Here is a 21,312-nt window from a genome sequence, read left to right as displayed (position 1 = left end):
TCCCTCCATCTCCTCCCATAGACAGCAAGCAAATTCAATATAGGTTAAACATGTGCAACTCTTCTAACATATTTCCATATTTTGTCATGCTGCATAAGAAAAATCAAATCAAAAGATGAAAATGGGAAAAAACAAGCAAACAAACAATAAAAAATAATGAAAATACCATGCTTTGATTTGATCCACTTTCAGTTTCCATATTCTGTCTTGGATGCAGATGGCTTTCTATCTTTTTGTTGAATTGCCTTAAATCACCTCGTTGTTGAAAAGAGTTGAAAAGTCCATTACACTTGATCATCACATAATCTTGTTGCTATATACAATATTTTCTTGATTCCAGTCTCTTCCCTTAGCATCAATTCATGCAAGTAATGTTCGTCATTTCTTAGAAAACAGTAATATTCCATTACATTAATGGACCATAACTTATTTAGCCATTCCCCAACTGATGGACATTCACTGAATTTCTAGTTCCTTGCCAGTAAGTACAAAAAGGGCTGCTACAAACATTTTTGCACATGTAGATCCTTTCTCTTTTTTATAATCTCTTTGAGATCCAGGTCCAATAGAAGCACTGCTGGATTAAAGGGGATGCAGAGTTTCATAGCCTTTTTTGGGCATAATTCCACATTGCTCTCCAGAATGGTTTTATCAATTCACAGCTCCACCAGCAATGCATTTCTGTTTCAGTTTTTCCATATTCTCTCCAACATTTATCATTATCTTTTCCTCTTATCTTAGCCAATCTGAGAGGTGTGAAATATTATTGCAGAGTTGTCTTAATTTGCATTTCTTTAATCAATAGTTTTAAACCCAACAATTAATAATATCTCTGTTAACAAAGAGAACAGATTTCATTAATACCATTTTCTTTTGTCTTTAGAAATGACTAGAAATATAAATAATAATGGAGCATGTGTGGGGTTATGTTTTTTGTTTGTTTGTTTATTTTATTTTATAATTATAACTTTTTTTTGACAGTACATATGCATGGGTAATTTTTTACAACATTATCCCTTGCACTTACTTCTGTTCAGATTTTTTCCCTTCCTCCCCCAGCCCCCTCCCCCAGATGGCAGGCAGTCTTATACATGTTAAATATATTATAATATATTCTAGATACAATATATGTGTGTAGAACCGAATTTCTTGTTGCACAGGAAGAATTGGATTCAGAAGGTAAAAATAACAGTTTACACTCATTTCCCAGTGTTCCTTTTCTGGATGTAGCTGATTCTGTCCATCATTGATCAATTGGAATTGAATTAGCTCTTCTCTATGTTGAAGATATCCACTTCCATCAGAATACATCCTCGTACAGTATCATTGTTGAAGTGTATAATGATCTTCTGGTTCTGCTCGTTTCACTTAGCATCAGTTGATGTAAGTCTCTCCAAGCCTCTCTGTATTTCTCCTGTTGGTCATTTCTTACAGAACAATAATATTCCATAACATTCATATACCATAATTTGTGGGGTTATGTTTTAGGATGTCCTAGAGAGAAGAATATGACTAATTATCTTTCTTTTATTGGCCACAGGGAGAGGTTGACTGATCCTCAGTCAGTCACTCAATGATTAGGAATTCCTTGGGTCCTAATAGCAAGAGTTCCTGTTGGGGTGTATTCTTCAACACCAACACTCCATACTCACTCCTTAAGTCAGAGAAATTTGTTTAGCCACACCTTAGCCAGTTTGGGGCCTATCTTCTTATCCTCTTTTGGGGAAGCAGTTTTGGAGAAATTTTTATTCCTTAGAAACTTCAGATAATATACTTAAGATCTCCTCTATCTCAAATCCAGTTATTCAGAATTGACTGTAGCAGATTTACCAACAAAGATTGCTATATCCTGAGTAGGATTTTAAAGATTCTCTTACACTCCAGTTTTTCTCTCTTTCTTTCTTTCGTTTTTTTAAAGACCTGCTTCAGTGATACTTGAAATTATTTTAACATGACACAAAGCTTTTTGAATTAAACAGAAAAGATCAGAGGGCTAAATGTAAGGCAACTAGTTAGTAAATAAATCACGCCAGCCCTGGAGTAAGGAACATCTGAGTTCAAATTTGGCCTCAGACATTGATGTGACCCAGAGGTTATCCTGGTTTTGGGTAACCTATATGGGAATGTTAGTGGCATCTATCTCTTAGGATTCTTGTGAGGATCAAATGAGATGTCTATAATGAGCATAGCACATGGTAGGTGCTATATTTATATTTGCTGTTGTTATTATAAATTAAATACTAGTTAAGGATAATTCATTGACTGATTACATTTTATTGTGAAATGATTACTTAATCAATTTGTAGTGTAAATTAATAAATAGCACATTGACTGAAACTTATTCACAATAAAATGTAACCAGTTAACAAATAAGTGTAAATTATACTACCTTCTTGGCTGTCTTTCTGGCAGGGAAGAGAATAGGAAATGGCTTTGACCACCCTAAAGGTCGAGAGGAGTCACCTTACTGGAAGTGTAGAGAGGACAAACTTGCTATGCCTATGCTAAAAACTTATATAAGTAAGCTGATCATAACCTCCCTCTCAAGACTTCCTCTTAACCTTCTCCTTTGGAGATTATCGAACTTTTCTGTCACTTCCCAGCAGAAATGTTAATTGTCATCAGCAATATATAGCTTTGATAGACATGTGTTTGCCTTCAGCCCAAAAGGGGAATTCAATTCAAGAGATGTCCTCCTCAGTGCAGGTGTCCCACATAGAGCAAGTATCATAGGAAAACTAATCTAATATGCCCCCATTTACTACTTTTCCCTGCATTTGTAATTGCATATCCATTTTGCATATTTTTATATATTTTTGATTGTGCATTTTTTCCTCAATAAAACATTTCTTGAAAACAAGGTCTTATTGCTTTTGTTATTGTCAATTTTTATATCTTTAGCACCAGGTATAGCACTTATAGTTGTTGGATGAAAGGACAGCTTTTTATGTAAAAGAGACCCTGAATTTAGATTGAAAATAAAATTTCCCTGAGCATCCTAGCTTTGGTAATTGCCTTGGTATCTCATCTTTGTTAATATATGGTTTTGCTGACATACTACTGCTGCCTTTTACTGTATTGGCAGGTTAAATAATAGGGTCTATCAGGTAAAGCATATTGCACTGGTATTAAGTACTTCTCTATAGCCTGAAAGTTTAGGAAGTGGTACTTATAATATGCTGAATTTAAACACATTAAGAGAAGGAAAAGAAACCAACTATGATTCCCTGAGTAATGGATAGTGAGACTTAAGAGAGAGTCCTAGGTTGTGAAAAGGATAACCAGTTCCCTTTTATGGAGCACAAGGAGATGCCATTTAATGCTTTTTAAATAGTGGCCCTGTAACCTTATCCTATTGATTGGGGAACTACTCAAATTGATTCCCTGTTCCATTTCCCTCAATTCTTCTTGCTCCTTCATCCCAGATAATATTTATTACCATAGCAAATTGTCAAATATTTATCCATATTCCTAAATTTGTGTTCCATCTCCCTATTTCTGTATAGAGAGAAATTTGTAATGTCCATGAGTTTTTAGTTTTTAGACATTCCCAAATTTGAAAGCCTTTAAAGAAGACCCAGACTTCTCATCACTGAGTATGCTTGAAGTCCCCAAATATGCAAAACTGCATTGTTTGTAAATAAAGTTGTTCATATACAGTGTTCATGTCATACATTGAATACCTTTGTACAGTGTGTGGATGCCTTTACCCTCATTTAAGAAAACTTAAATATAATCTGTATCTTAGTTTCATTTTGGAGATTTCCATGTAAACTATAGCTGGAAGCAGTAAACTAAGGAGAAAATATCCTCTGGAGAGTCATCCCACAAGATATGGGAGTCCAGAGTCTTTCAGGAGCATTGGACCATGTGTTAGACACTTGTTTTCTATTCATCCCTATTTTTGCCCTTTTTTGCTGCTTCTCTCTGAATTCATTTCAGAATTATACTTGAGGGTTGCATATTGGCAGTTTGTAACAACTATTTTCTTAGCACCTTTTGAGAGTCGATCACAATTCATTTCAAAGTTTCACCATTTCTTGATCTATACTTGTTGTCATTCATTTGATTGTTTCTTTTTAAAAATCCAGCAATTTAATTATTGTTCTCGCTCAGTTTTATTCCTCTGTAATCTCCTCAGTCTAATTTCCTCAACCTGTTGGCCTTGATTACCAGGAAAAAGGTAAAAACAATTCCCTAAAGTTTTCATTTAAAACATTTTGGCTTTATCTTTTCCTGTAAGATGCTATCATTTGCATATCACTTTACAATAAGCATCAGGGGGAAGCCATAGTTCTATGACCTTAAAAAAGGAAGTGTCTATCCTCCCCTCCCCCCATTACTTTTTGAACATCTGGTTCTTCATACAGGAAAAAAAAAATACAAAAAACTAACCTCCTAGGCTTCCTCTTAATCCTCTTCTTCACCCAAACTTTTATTTTTTTATAAGTTCTATTTTTGTTCTTTATACAAACAGTAGTGACCTATAGGGTCGACATTTCCTGCTTGTTAATGACGTATTAGGTTAAGACCCAGAGATGAAGTCTTGAGTTTTCTGCTTCCTAAATGTTTAAAATACAGAGACCCACATATTAGCAATCTATAAATAGGGATAGACCTTATCATTCCATCATAAAACCTTGGAGTTAAAGGAACATAATGCAAGGAAAAGTAATTAGCACTTTGCTGTGAAAGTAGTGAAATTGGCTGCACAAGTTACATAGTTTATAAATGGCAGAACTGGCATTAGAATCTTTGTCTCCTAAAACCTAAATTCATTTCATTTTTTGTTATCCCTTGTTGCTTTTTCTGGACTTGGCGAGGTCTGGATATAGGATTCAGATTATGATTTTGATAATTATTCCCTGGCAACAGCTATGTAATTAGCCATGTCCCAAAGTGGTTTTTGATTTTTTATTTTTACTTGAAATACAAAGGCAAGATAAATCTATATTGCTTAGAAAAGCTTATTTATCTTTGCTTCTCATCCCCTTTCTTTCTTTTTAATGTGCTCAACTGATAGCTACTGTGGACAAAGACCCTCATACCCATATGCATACACATTACCTAACATTTGGAACATATGGGTTGTTTTCATCTCTCTGATTATATAGATTAGGAAATTAAGTTCTCTTCATATCCTAAACATTTTGATCCTGGGTATTGATATCTAAAAGTTGATAAATGTAGTTATCTCCAAAAACTATTACTACTGTTTCAGAAGGAAAATTTCTAATAAGATAAAACTCTTGTTCTGTGATCTACAATGATCTACTAGTTCATAAACATAATTTAGTGCAATATATGGAAACCCTTGGCGTTTTTATTGAGCAAGTATGCTAATTTCAGTGCTCCTGTGTGTCAGTGCTGCTTAAAATATCGCATTGTTAAAAGAAGAATGCCTCTTTTATGAATGCCAGGTGGCAGGAAGTTAAAAGTAGATCCTATCAAGGAATTTTATATGACCTTTAAAATAAGACTATAATAGTTTTTGTTATTGTTTTCTTATTTTGTTTGCATACTGTTTTTTGAACTTTGCTATCACTTTACAATGATTATACTCTTCCTTTTTCTTTTCTATCCCCATTCACTAATTGAACTCCCTCCTGTCACAAAGAGGTACAGTTGAGTAAAACCAGCATGTTGTCTGTCTGAAAATGTGATTGGTTGAGCACCTTTGACTATAAGATGTTTATTTTTTTTTAATTTGAGATTGGTTATAAACATTCATGAGAATTTTGAACTCTTTTGGTGTTGGTTTCCTTTACATTATTGTGGTCATCTTGGAATTTCATTCATGTGACTAGAAATGGTTTTAATTTCTTCATCTGAAATTGTCTTTGACCAAGTTATCAATTGGAGAATGGCTTGTTTTCTAATTTGGTTCAATTCTCTGTATATTTTAGAAGTGAAACCTTTATCAGAACTTTTGGTTGTAAACATTTTCCCCCAGTTTTCTGCTTCCCTTCTAGTCTTATTTGCCTTGATTTTGTTTGTACAAAACCCTTTTTGATATAATCAAAATTATCCATTTTGCATTTCTTGTACTCTGGTTCTTCTTTGACCACAAATTCCTTCCTTCTCCACAAGCTCTGAGTTGTTATGTCTAAATCATGAACCCATTTTGACCTTATCTTGGTATATTGTTTTAGGTGTTGATCAATACCTAGTTTTTGCCATACTGTTTTACAATTTTCCCAGAAATTTTTGTCAAATAATGAGTTCTTATCCCAGAAGCTGGAGTCTTTGGGTTTATCAAATACTAGATTACTATAGTCATTTACTCATTTCTTACAATACAATAATATTTAAATTAATTTCACATACCATAGTTTGTTCAACTTCTACCCCCCTCTTCTCAATCCTCCCTCTTCTCTTTCCTTCCTCCTTCCCTATCAGTGAGTGCTTGCAACCTGGAAATAGAAAACTTCACTATGATTAGGGACTAGAGAATTAAGGAACTATCTTTGAAAATAGTCTTGGGAAGGAAAGTCCTCTCTCTCTTCTCTCTCTCCTCTTTCTTTCTCTCTTTTCTTTTTTTAAGATGATATCAAAGATATAGTTGTTGCAAGAGAACATTGTGGTTTTTTTCTTGGTAGGTGTTGAAAAAAGTGCCAATATGTAGACTTGACTAAAGACTGGGGAAAAAAGTAGGTTACATGCAAAGGTGTTAATCTTGGGCAGCTTGTGATTATCAAAACTCCCTTAGGTGTCTTCAATAAGATTATAATATAATTGGGAAAGATTTGGCATAATAAATAAAAATATGACACAACATAATGTCAATTTGTGGCTGTCAATATGTGGTCTGGAAGGATGTGTTTCTGTTTTAGTTTGATACTACTGACTAGGGATCTTTTTAAATCTCCTTGATTGGTGATTCTCCTTCCTTGGTGATTCTCCGACTTGTTTCTTATAGTTTGAATTCCAAAACTAAACTGTTAACCTGTTATATTGATAGATACTAAGCCTATAACAATCTTTTCAAGTGTTTTCAATAAAGTAATTCTTTAGTACTAACTGAATATAAAATGGCATTTTAGCATTTTGTAGAATTGACAAGAGACTCAAGCATTTGGTTTGTTGGAATTGTGTTAGTTGTGTTTAATGGAATAGTTTTTTTGGGGGGGTGGGTTGTTACATATTAGAGAGACCTGTTAAACTCTACTATATATTGAAAAATTTTCAACTTAAATTCCTTCTGAAAATATGCTGGTATTTGAGACTGTGATGGAACCAAATTTTTACAAGAATCAAACACGTGCTTAGCAAATGCCAAACATATGCCTCACAAAAATTTTAACTATTGAATTTGATAATAAAAATGCTCCACATTTTATAAAACTTAATTTAAAAATGTAATGCCTTTATAAACTGCCTTTATGGATAGATTGTCATATTCTGTCCAAGCAAATGAGAACTAAATGAATCTTAATGACTAATGAATGAATGTTAAGTCTTTGGCATAAACTCCAAATACAGGGAATTACAAAGAGTGGTTGTTAACAGGTTGCTATGGTCAGTGTTAATCTAATAAATATAGATTGTTTTAGATTGAAAAGGAAAAAAAAGATGAATTTATTTATTGTGCTTTCTATATATATCTTGTTGAAGTGAAGGAATCTCTGTGGCATTTTGAAATTGAAACATTATTTTGGAAATTGCTTAATATGGTATATACTATTGAAAGTAATAATAAAGCATTGGCAGAAAGTCTCTTAAAATAGGACATCTGTTTCTAAGACATGAACTCTTGTTACTGTATTTTGCTTGAACATGTGAAATCTATTAGTTTCCAGCAATGTTATAAGAAATGCTTAATTCAAAATTTTAAGTGTGGAAATTTTTTTCTTTCCTTAATTTAAAAACATTTTAGTATAAATTTTCTCAATTATGTACAAAGAAATTATAACATTCATTTTTTTTTTTGTAAATTCCAAATTCTTTCCTACCCTTGAGGAGCAAAGCTCTATGATGTTGATTAGATATATGAAATCATATAAAACACTTTTGCATATTATCGGTGTTTTAAAAGAAAAAGAATTCAAAATCAAGAAAAGTAGAGAAAGTAAAATAGTAAGATTCTTTTCTGCACTAAATGATCATTGGTTCTCTCTCTGGAGTTGGATAGCATTTTTTATCATGTGTCTTTTGGAAGTTGTCTTAATTCATCATCTTGATTCTAAGTTTTTTGCTGATAATTTGACTATGATATTCTGAACTTTAAATAATCAATACTCTTAAACTGAAAACTAGGTAACATGCCTAGAATCTCAGGCAATATTGGGGATTAAACTCAAGCCTTTTAGATTCCAGAAATGGCTTTCTATCCATTTTGCCATACTGATTCTTAGACTATGTTCATTTAAATGTAGCCCTTTAGTAAGGATTGGTTTTTAGACTTGTCATGTCTGACTATATTCATTCACGTCACTAAGATTTAATACCATCATTTCCAGAAAGATTGTGCTTATTCTTGCCCTATTCATGAAAATTCTTAGACACCTTAAATAGCCTTTTTTTTTTTTAAAATATCTCCTATAATAAGGGTATACATAGGAGCTGATGTTTTCCTAGGTCAGGAAGAAAAAGATTATCATATCATTGATATCATAGAAATTTTCCCCTTCCCTATATAGAAAATTCCCTCTCTTACTGCCCCCCTCCTTTGCTCTGTTTACTACTCTTCTCTTCTCTTCTCCCTTTTCCACCCACTCCCTTGTAGTAGATCATTTGGTTTGATACAAAAGCACACATGCACATTCTTTTCAGGCAGATTCTAATACTACAATTGGTCTTCTCCCTTTCGGAAGATGTTATCAAGGGAAAAAAAAAAAGAAAGTGGGAGTTCAGGTAATCTAAACAAATTTAGAGCATAATGCAGATTCACATATGTGATGAAACTTTTGTATCTGAAATCGGAAATTCTCTGATTTTGAATCTCTAAAAGACCTTATATATGCACAACCAAAGCAATGAAAAGAAAACATAGGTTTGCTACATGATTATTTTATTTGTATATTTAAAGTCTAGAATTTGTTTTCCTTGAAATGTTTATTTATAGAATGAATGACATTTGCAAGACTTAGTTTTATACGTGAGTATAAAACTTTTAAAAAATTTAGCAAGTATGATCAAATGAAATAATTGAAAATTGAGTTACTTCAAGTTTTGTTTTAATTTTTCTTATTTATTGAGTTTGATGGGAGATACAAAAGGAGGGGAAAAGATTGATACCTTGGAATGTAGCTTACTGGAAATTTTAAAAAATGTAATAGTAGTTTTTTATTTTCAAAATACATACACAGATAATTTTCAACATTCACCCTTGAAAAACCTTATATTTCTAATCTTTCTCCTACCCTTCTCCCTACGCTCCTGTCCTAGACAAGTAATTCAATATATATGCCTAGAAATATTATTTCATTGAAAACACTCAAGTAGATAGTTACTATAGAGATCTCAAGTTTTGTTAGCAATATTTTAAAGTTTCTTCTCAAAATTAGTGATAATTCTTACAACATGGACAGGAATAAAAATGATTATAAAACAAATCTACACTTTAATATTGATGAGTCACAAGTTGTTACTTTTTTTTGGGGGGGGGGAGGTAAAGGGAGTGAAACTGAGGCAGTCCAGGTAAGGGATTTGTCTAAGGCCACATATCTAATAAGTGTCAAATGTCTGAAGCCAATGCTTTATCCATTGCACCATCTAGCTGCACCTAGAGGGTTATCTTAAATAGAGATTAATGTATAAAACTAGACAAGCCATCATCCAAAATGATTTCTTATCTAGATGCATGGTAACTCTCATTATATTAAATTGTCTTTTGAAAATACATAATTTAGTAGTCATCTTAATTAAAAGAAACTGCAGTCAAAGCAATTCATGTTTTAGCTTACATTTACATGTGCAGTGGCATTTTCTAAACTTTTCAGAGTTATATAAGACTATAAAAATCAAATTGTCAGTATAATTTAATGGAATATTTTAAGTCTATTTTCATAGTTTGTGATGGGGCTATCCAAATAACCATATGTTGTGAAATAATTACACCAGATTTCTTCCCATTTAAATGTATGTTTCTGGTTAGGCTGCCTTCTACTAGTAGGTTTTACAATTAAAAAACACTTCCATTTCCTTTTATTTTTTTAACATATGAAGCAATACACAGAGAATATGCAGTAATAATTTTCAAAGAATAGATGTTGACTTCAAATATGAAACTGGAAATAAAAGCAAGATCTAAGAAAATTGTCAGAGACATCATTTGGGAGGTTCAGATTGAGGCTCATTCATTACATGTTTATTTTCTTCTAGCAACTCAAGTGTTTGAAGAATATCCTTGAGGAATGAAATTTGACCTTTTTCTTGCTTCTTTTTCAAATGCCAATATAAGTAGATGGTGGTGGTCTTATAGTGTTCCCTTTTTCTTTTTTTCCATTTGTGATCATGTGTCTAAGCCTTCATGTATTAAGATTATGTAGTACTCTTATTTTGTTAATGTCTAATTAAGACAACAATTAGTTGAAATAGGAAGTTAAAATTCTTAAATCTATTATTGGTTAGCCTATGTAACAAAAAAAAAAAAAGAAGAAGAAGAAATAATACACATTTGCCATTATTATATACTTCCCCAAACTTCTGGCCTTTTTTTTCTTGGCTACATATTGTCTAGATTTTTCACATGGTTTTAGTATATTAGTATTTACTATTCATTAAAATAAATCAGAGTGCTTATAAATGGACCGCCTTTTCCCCCTGCTTTGTGGTTTTATTCTTTTTTCATGCCAATCATTCAATTTCTTTTATTGGGGAAAAAAAAAGAAGAAAAAATACACCAAAGTTTGATTAAGAGTTTGGACCGAAAAGTGAGGCTTTTAAAGACTTTGCAAAATGTTTTTATATGTAATTTATTCCAATGTTCTGTCTTAGATTAATTCCTGGTTTTATTGACCCAAGTATTTCCCTGATGTCTAAAAACTCCCATATTGTACCTGCAAGTCATCTATTAGATAACAAAATTAATGTTTGACCTATTTTTTTAAGTGGACTTTAGCCATTCTCTCTGTCATTCTCGTAGCTGTACAAAATGTCTTCTAGACTAAGGAAAAAAGAGAATCTTAGAGTTTTATAGAAGATCCTTTTTGCCACCCAAGAGTAACCTGCAGCAAGTTTGTTCACATTGTCCATCAGAGAGAAAACTCCAAACAAAAATATCTAACTACTTTTTTTTTAAAGTAGGTTTGTTTTAGAAATTTTAAATTTCAGTAATTCAGAAAGTCATTGTCATTTGAAGAGGGTTATGGTACTTTTAAGTGCTCAGAACCTGGTGGATAACTGATTATATACCTGCAATTAATTTACTTATCCAATTTTTTATTATCATTTTATTATATTGAAAGAATTAGTTGTCAGCAGCTTTTCTATTGTTAAAAGAATGATGCTTTATTCTTCTGTAACATGGTAGATATCTATATTAGCCATTTTCTGTTTTTAGCCATTTTCATTCATCAGGTAGACATTGGAACAAGACTAGATTGATTGAATCCTGTAGTCATGTGAGAGTGAGTGTTTCTGTCTTGATGTTGCAAGACTTACAATTTGTTTGATGTGTTGATTTATCCAAGTGGGTTTCCAGGGGTTCTTCAGTAATGATAAACTTACATTGCTTTCTTTTGGAGAATGTTCTTTAAAAAGTAGATTAAGACGAATGTTGGAGAGGATGCACGGAAACTGGGACACTGATGCATTGTTGGTGGAGTTGTGAATGAATCCAGCCATTCTGGAGAGCAATCTGGAATTATGCCCAAAAAGTTATCAAACTGTGCATACCCTTTGACCCAGCAGTGTTACTACTGGGCTTATATTCCAAAGAGATACTAAAGAAAGGAAAGGGACCTTATGTGCCAAAATGTTTGTGGCAGCCCTTTTTGTAGTGGCTAGAAACTGGAAATTGAATGGATGCCCATCAATTGGAGAATGATTGGGTAAATTGTGGTATATGACTGTTATGGAATATTATTGTTTTGTAAGAAATGATCAGCAGGATGAATACAGAGAGGCTTGGAGAGACTTACATGAACTGATGCTAAGTAAAATGAGCAGAATCAGGAGATCATTATACAGTTCAACAACAATACTATATGAGGATCAGTTCTGATGGAAGTGGATAAATTCGGCAATGAGAAGGTCCAGTTCAGTTCCAATTGATCAGTGATGAACAGAACCAACTATACTCAGAGAAAAAACATTGGGAAATGAATGTGGACTGCTTGCATTTTTGTTTTTCTTCCTAGGTTATTTTTACCTTTCTAAATCTGATTTTTCTATAAATATATACACATATATTGTATTTAAAATATACTTTAACATGTTTAACATGTATGAGATTGCCTGACATCTAGGGGAGGGAGTGGAGGGAAGGAAGGGAAAAGTTGGAATAGAAGTGATTGCAAAGATCAATGTTGAAAGGATAAGGAAGATCCTATTCTGCTCTAGTCATTCATAGAGAACAAGACTGGATTTGTTGTCATTTCAATTTTATAAAGTTGACTAGATTTGTTGTTATCATTTCGGTTTTATAAAGTTTTTATAAGGAGGTGGTTCTGTGTCCTCCTTGATGCCTTATTTATTTAAGCATCTTATATGCATTTTTAATCATTATATTTGTCATTTTATGAGTAAGCAGATTTAATAAAATTTACTACTTTGAAAATAAGTTGATTGTTCACTTTTGCCTTTTCTAGTATGCTGCTTTGTTTTGTTTTGTTTTTCTTTTTTTTGAAACTTAGGAACCATTTTAGCAAGTCCTTGTGTCTCATTGATTCCCTCTGACCTTCCAAAAACAAGTCCATCTTTCATTCCACTAAAAAGTTGGATTAATATAGTAAAAAATCAAGTAGTAGACAGTCACTCATGTAACTCATGTTCTACAAATGCTTTAGTGTTTCATTTGATAACTTTGTTTCTATAAATAAACACTATTTGTAAAATTTGTTTGTTCCTTCCCACCCCCAGGAATGCTAATATTAAGCATATCTGCAAATGTACAACAAGCTTTTAGAAAATCCTGGTGTTTTGTAATGTCTCACAAAGTCCTTCTGCCTTTTGGCAGAGACTGGGGAAACAAATGAAGTGGGCACAAGATACCTGTCACTGAGCTCATATCTGTGACTATTCAGATAATGAATATTACATTTTCCTGCTTATTAAAAAAGCTTCAGGGGTTTCTTGCCTTTAGGGTAAAATACATATATTTTTGCCCAGGTTTTAAACCATTCATATTCTGGTTCCAGTATATGTTTTTAGACTTATTGAATGTTACTTCTCAGCTACTCCACGTGTCACAGCCACGCTAGCCCTCTTACTACTGTAAATGAGCTTCCATCCTCAGTGGTTGAACTAATAGCTATGTGTATTCTCTTACCTTTATCTTATGGATTCATTAGATTCTTTCAAGAGTTGTCTCTTGCATCTTCTATTAGAAACCTATCCTTCTCCCTTAGTTGCTTTTGCTCTGTCTTCATTATTTTTCATCTACTTGTTTAATGTTTGGCCATTTCTGTGTATATGTTGCTTTATTCTTATGGAGTGAACAATATTCTGTTTTTGAGGGTGGAAACTTTGACTTCCCAGCACCTAACAGTTCCTGGCACATATATAGTTTGTCCTTAATAAGTGCTTTTTGATTGAAAGTAGCTTTGGCCTTTATCTGCCAGTGAAACTTTATGAGAGACTAGAGGAGATTTTCAACATCTCTGGAATCCTGATTCAAATCCTGATTTTGAAATTCAGTCTGTCACTATTGAATCCTTCCAGATTTCTTTCATATCCCTTCAGGTACTTCATGCTCTGGCTAACCGGACTATTTGGGGACCATCTTATTCTTGTCCAACCTTCTCTGCCTCTGTCTATTTCTATCTCTCTGTCTCTCTCTGTCTCTCCATCTTTCCTCTTTCATCTTGTTCTCTAAGTTTAAAATTCTTCTACTTTGTCTCTGCTTTCCCACAAATCCTCTTGCTTTTGAGCAAAGATAATTACATATATGAACCAATTACTAATCATTTATTAAGATCCTCCTGTGTTTAAGTTCTGGAAAGATGAAAAGTAGCACAGTTTCTCCCTTCGTGGATTTTATATTAATTCCAACCAGAAAAAAAATAGAAGTTACATGCGAAACAGAACCCAGATGATTTTCAGTGTGGAGAAATGTTAGGAAAAGCTTCATTTAGAAGGTGTTGTTTGAGTTGAGATTTGAAGGAAATTAGAAGTTCTAAGAGGCAGATTTGAGGAGGGAAGTACACTCTAAATTTGAGGAGCACCTAGTCAAAAGTCAGGGAGATGAGAAATTGAATATAGGAAATAAAGTTTGGCTGGATCATAGTTTGTGTGAAGGGAGATTATATATAATAAGATTAGAAAAATTATTTGGAATTAGATTGTGAACAGTTTTTAAATTCCAAAATGTAGTTTATATTTGATATCAGAGGTAATAGGGAGTTGAGTAAGGAAGTGATAGCCTTTAGATAGGTACTATAGGAAAACTACTTTGGTGGCTGTGTAAAGGGGTGGATTGGAATGTGGAAAGATATTAATAAAGTCTCCTGAATCTTTCAGAGAAAGAAAGTGGTAGAGAATATTATGTTTTTCCAAGAAGTGAAAAACTAATTGTAAATACTTTAGGTTTGGGAAATTGCACATTAGGTATATAACCTTCTTTTTCAACATTCTTCAAATTCACAGAAAGAATATTTGAATTTTTCAGTTTAGATTTTCAAAGGAAATGCCAGAGAAAGTACATAGCAATCAAAGATTATTGTTTATTTTTATCCATCTCATGCTAATAATTCTCTGCTGAAGAAAGGTACTCTTAGCAAAATTGCTTTTTATTTTTTCTAAACTGGTCCTTTTTTTACTTTTCATATTATACTTATTTTGTTTTATTTTCAAAACACATGCTTGGATAATTTTTCAACATTGACCCTTGCAAAACCTTGTGTTCCAGTTTTCCCCTCTCTATCCCTCTCTTACATAGCAAGTTATCCAATGTATGTTAAAATATGTTAAATCCAATATATGCATACATATTTATACAATTATCTTGATGCACAAGAAAAATTAGTTCAAAAGGAAAAAATAAGAAAGTAAATGTAAGCAAACAACAACAAAAAGAAGGAAAATGCTGTGTTGTAATCCACACTCAGTTCTCACAGTCCTCTCTCTGGATGTAAATGGCTCCCTTCATCACAAGATCATTGGAACTGGCCTGTATCATCTCATTGTTGAAGAGAGCTACATTCATCAGAATTGATCTTTGTATAGTCTTGCCGACGTGTACAATGATCTCCTGGTTCTGTTCATTTCACTTAGCATCAGTTTATATAAGTCTCTCCAGGCCCCTCTGAAATTATCCTGCTATAATTATTTCTTATAGAACAATAATCTTCCATAACTTATTCATCTATTGCCACTACAAAAAGAACTGCTACAAACATTTTTGTACACGTGGGTCACTTAACCTCCTTTAAAATCTCATTGGGATATAAGCCCAGGAGACACACTGCTGAATCATAGGGTGTGCACATTTTCATAGCCCTTTGGGTATTGTCCCAAATTGCTCTCCAGGATGGTTGGATCAATTCACAACTCCACCAGCAATGTATTAGTGTCCCAGTTTTCCCACATTCCCTACAACATTCGTCATTATTTTTTCCTATTATTTTAGCCAATCTGAGAGGTGTTAAACTGGACTTTAAGATGTAGAGTGACATTGTTACCCTGTAGTACAACTTGTATTGTGGGTGATTCATTAGTGTTACTTACTGTATACCAGTGATCCTCAAACTTTTTAAATAGGGGGCCAGTTCACTTTCCCTCACTCTCTGTCTCCGCCCCTTAGCCCATTTGCCATAACACATGGCCAAATAAATGTCCTCAGCAGCTGCATCTGGCCCACAGGCCGTAGTTTGAGAACCCCTGCTTTATACCATCTTAAGAATACTAAAAAGTTTATGGTGGTAGTAACCTTTCCTTAGATATATTCAGAAAGAAAGATATTTAGGATGTTTGCTTTATTGTTTTTTGTGGAAGCAAAAGTATAATTAGCCCTGTTTTTGTAGAAGCTGATGAATAGCGGTAAATAGAAGGGCAGAAAGAAAAGGAGTCAGATACGAAGACTTTAGAAAAGAGTAAGAAATATTATCTTGGAATTTAGGAAGATAATGACCTGTTATCTAATATTAAGGTGATTTTTTTTCCTGCATCTAAGAATTTTTAAGAAGGGAGAGAATAATGCAAAAAAAAAAAAAAAAAGAGGAAGAGATAAGCAAGCTGACATTTAACTAGATAGATTAGCATTGTCAGAGGCTTATATCATTTTATCACAGATTTTTTTTTTTTTTTTTTTTTTGGTGGGTGATCTAAGCATTAAAAAAGGAAATGTTTTATTGGGAAAAAATGAGATTGCCAAGAAGTCCTCCTTTTGTATCTCACATTCTTTAAGCATCTTTCTCTTCTACTTCTTTATACACTTATCTCCTAAGAAGATCGTAGGAGGAAGTGGCAGTTCTTTATCTCAGGACTGTTCACTCTTAGTATGCCCTTGAATCCCCTTCATCTTATTTTCTTTCCCAGATTTCCCTCATTCTTTTTTTTTAAATCTTTAATCTCCTACTTTTTACTTATTCCTTCCCTGTTGCCTATGAATATGCCTACATTATTCCTATTCAGTCCTTAAAATTAATCACTTGATCCCCTCATTGCTGTTATAGCTATTTTCCTATATCTCTCTCCTGTTTCTTGGCAGAAATCTTTGAAAAAGCCATTTGTCTTTTTGAAGTGGTGTCCTTCACTTCTTACCTCAAAACCCTTTGCAATCTGTCTTCCAACCTCATCCTTCAGCTGACACTGTTCTTTTCACAATTATTAATATTCTCTTAATTGCCATATCTAATGATCCTTTTTTTAGTCCTCATCCTTCTTGATCTTCCTGTGCCTTCTGACCTGTTGAATACCTTCTCTTGGGTATTCTCCACTCATCTTTTTTTTTTTTTTTTTTAAGGTTTTTTGTAACACTACTTTCTTTTGGTGTTAGTCTAACCATTCATGCTCAGTTTCTTTTTCTGGTTTTTCATCTATGTCATAATCTCACCAACTATGAGTATCTTTAGAATTTCTGTTACTACGTAAAATTTTCTTTTGGTTGTGTTCACTTTGTATCACTTCATATTGGTCTTTCCAGCTTTTTCTGAAAGCATGCTGCTCAGCATTTCCTTTGCACAGCAGTATTCTATTACCAACATATACCATAACTTGTTCAACTGTTTCCCAATTGAAAGGTATTCCCTTAATTTTCTGTATTTTAAATAACTGCTATAAATATTCATAGATTCTTTGTCATTTAAAAATCTCTTTTATATACAAGGTGAAAACACATGGAGTTTTGGCTCTTTGGATATATTTCAAATTGTTCACCAAAATGATTGGATAAGCTCATGAGTACACCAACAGTGCATTAGTGCTCCCAATTTTCTCACATCCCCACCAAAATTTGTCATTTTCCTTTTTCGTCATATTAGCCAATCTGCTAGATTTGAGGTGTTTCCTTAGAGTTCTTTTAATTTGTATTTTTTCTCATCAATAGTAATTTGGAGTCATTTTTTCACATGACTATAGTTTTGATTTCTTCATCTGAAAACTGCTTGTTTACATCCTTTGACCATTTATCAATTAGTTAATGACTCATATTCTTATAAATTTGGCTAATTTCTCTGTTTTTAAGGAATGAAGGCTTTATCAAAGGAATTTCCTGTAAATTTTTTCTGTTTCCTTTAAGTCTTGATAGCATTGGTTTTGTTTGTGAAAAACATTTTTTAATTTAATATAATTAAAATTATCCATTTTATATCCCATAATGCTCTTTATCTGTTGTTTGGTCACAAATTCTTCCATTGTCCATAGGTCTGACAGGAAAATTCTTCTATGGTCCCTAAATTTGCTTATGGTATCACTCTCTATGTCTCACTCATGTACTTGTTTTGACTGTTTCTTGATGTGTGATGAAAAATTAATTTCTTTTGAAAAAGCTTCAAATAATGTTACATTCCTTTTTTGAGTTATTAAACTAGCATTTATTAAATGTTTATTTTTCCATTTTCTACTCTTACAGCCAGTATAGGTTAATAATTAAAATATGTATAATCTATTCATTCTAAATCATATAGATTAAACTCAATAAATAAGAAAGTAATCCTAAAAATCATGTAGGAAAGCAGTTGGGTGGAACAATGTACAGAGTCTTGGCTAAGAATCAAGAGGGCCTAAGTTCAAATCAAGTCTGATACTGATTTATTTTGTATATATTACACAATTTCAAAGAAGTGAAATATGGTATGTTAAACTTCCATTCAGATCTCCATACTTCTGTGTTTTATATTACTTCAGGTGAATTCCTATGGCTTTGGATTGAGTTTAGGTAAAAAATTCGTGGACAAAAGAATTAGCATCATTTAGACCTGAATCATTCTCAATCCTTAGACTTTAGCGGCTATGATAATTTCAGAATTAGGGTTCCCTCACTCTTGAGCATTACTGAGTATTTACTGATTCATCTCTGTTCCTTTCTCTTCCCACAAATTCCCACAAGCCACATTGTATCCCAATCCTAGAAGGAAAGGGAATAGAGTCATAGCAGGTACCTAATTCAGATGACCTGAGATACAGACAATGAACATCGTTTCTCTCAAAGACAACATCTATACTAAAAGGATTCCAATAAAATTGGTTGCTCCAGACATTCTGGATTTGCAGTTCTAACCAGTATGATGACTTAGGGCAAATTATGTCACCCTTCTGAACCTTAGGTTCCTTATCTTGAAAAAGAAAGGGGGTTTGCACTAGACTTTCTTTAAGAAACCAGTTCCCAATTCTAACCTTCTATGATTTTACAACATTCTATCATAGACCTTGCAGTAAAAAGGCCTCAGTTGAGGTCCCAGCATTGATACTTGGTACTGTGTGATCAAGGGAAGGTAGCTGACCTCCTTGGGCTTCATTTTCATCACGGTGAACTCACTATTTATATCTTGCTCTCTCTGTCTCTGTCTCTGTCTCTCTCTCTCTCTCTCTCTCTCTCTCTCTCTCTCTCTCTCTCTCTCTCTCTCTCTGTCTCTCTCTCTCTCTCTCTCTCTCTCTCTCACACACACACACACACACACACACACACACACACACTCCTTGCTGTATATGATTTCTATTCTATCTTCTCCCCACCCCCAATCCATCATCTGTTTATCCAGTAATTCCATTTTCTTTTTTTTTTTCAATCCACATTGTTGTCACTTGGCTATATTAATAACATTTTTAAAAGCTACTCTCTAGATTCTTTACCAAAAATTATAATGTAGATTATCATCCAAAGTTTATTGTTTCTATGGTTTTCTTACTTTATTCAAAAAGGTAACCATCTTCCTTCCCACCACCAATCAAATAACAGTTTAATTTGATGAACATATGTAAGCTGAACAGGAAGACTTTTTGAAATAGTGTTGTTCAGTTTATTCTTTATAATAATACAGCTAAGAAGGATATAATGAAGGCCTTCTGTGTCTGTGGATTAAGAAGCTAACTAATTCAATATTATAAATGTCAAGTTAATTTTTACATTCACACAAAACAATAATAAAAAGGCAAATCTGCTTTTTAAATTTAAATTTTAAAATATTTTATAATAAAGGATATTTTCTTAGTAAAAAGGGTTTTTGAAATATACAAAGCAAATAAATTGTTTTTGTAAAAAAAAGTTATATTAAAAAGATATCAATAAACAAATGAAAACAAGAAAAAGATGATCAGTAGAATATTCATTTGTATCAGATTTAGCTATTGTCTTTGAAGTAATAAATAAGAAAATAATGATAGTTAGCATTCATGTAGCATTTTAAAGTTTGTGAAGTGCTTTCTGTATGTTATCTCATCATTCTCACCAGGACTGTGTGTGATAAGTGCTATTATCATTGACCTCATTTTAGGGGTGAGGAAACTGACATATTAAATCCTTTCCCCAGGCTCTAAGAAGGTTAGTTAGTATCTGAGACAGGGTTTGAACTTTTGGTTTTCCTAACTCCAGATCCAGCATTGTATCCGTTGCGCCATCTAGCAGCCACAAATGATCCCTGCAAGTAGAACTTGTTATTTTTTTTAAAGTTAAAGATGTTAAATCCAGTATAGTGGATGGTTTATGATTGCTATTGTGGTTCAGGTTCTATTGCACAGATGAGTAAAAATAAGAAAAAATATATTCATTTGAAGAACAAAGTAAAGTAAAATAACCAACATAGAAAATGAGAAAAGTTGGTTATTCTGATTACAAACATCTTTTTCATTTGTGATATAAGAGATAATGGGAGTGGGAATAATGCAGAAGGCAGTATATTCTGGAGACGATAGGCTAGGAGGGAGTCAAGGGTTTTTGTAGAACATTTGACCTTGGTAAGAAGGTGGAAGAGATGATGATAGTGATTGAAGATGCTATGTTAAAGAAAATAAGGGAATGATTTTGCTTTGGTTAGGGAAAACAGTGGAATTAAGACTATTGGGGGGCCAGGATAAGAGAGCTATGGCCTCATTATAAAGGTAAGGAAACCTCAGAGACAGTAAGAGACTGGCTCAAGGCTGTACAAGGAGTAAACAGAGAAGCTAGATTTGAATCATGATACTCCTGACTCTACATCTAAGTCTCCCTCCTTTGCGCCATGCTACCTCACTTTTCATTTGATGATCATGTCATTTCTTTCCAGATGGCTTGAAATATTCCAAGTTCAAAGTAAAAGGTTTGGTTAGTTTATATACATGTGGTGTGATAGACAGTTGTATATTTAAAATAATTGAATGTGATTGGAAATATCCATTTTCACAGTAGAAAACCTAGTTCATGAAAAATAAAAGATTGAGACTCCAAAGTTATTGCTAAGATGTATGGGAACCAGTTAAGCCAGCCAGTAAAGCCATTTAATAAAACATTATTTGTAAATTTCAGTGATTTGAGGGATTACATGTTTTTAGAAGAGCAAAAGCAGTAACATTAATCTTTGTGGCCCCAAAGAATGTGCAGTTTTGTTATTTGGATTACTTTGTCTCTAATTAACATTAGTCCTTTTAAGATATGTCTGGAGGTTAATATTTTGAAATTACTAAATCTCAGCATTTTTCAACTTATTTTCATTAAATTGCTAGAATACTGACTTAAAATGTAAAAGGCCTTTTTCTGGAAAGTGGAATAGAAGGAGAGATTAAGAAATGAAATGAAAA

General features: G+C 33.0%; 1 protein-coding gene across 8 annotated transcripts in view; it reads left to right on the top strand.

The window, feature by feature from the left end:
- Positions 1 to 21,312, top strand: part of CBLB (Cbl proto-oncogene B) — a 209,626-nt gene that overhangs the window by 61,182 nt on the left and 127,132 nt on the right. The window lies entirely within an intron of this gene.

The sequence above is a fragment of the Sminthopsis crassicaudata genome, chromosome 3 (genome assembly GCF_048593235.1).
Source record: "Sminthopsis crassicaudata isolate SCR6 chromosome 3, ASM4859323v1, whole genome shotgun sequence".
In the NCBI taxonomy this organism is placed as follows: Eukaryota; Metazoa; Chordata; class Mammalia; order Dasyuromorphia; family Dasyuridae; genus Sminthopsis; species Sminthopsis crassicaudata.
This window is presented reverse-complemented; position numbering and strand designations above follow the sequence as displayed.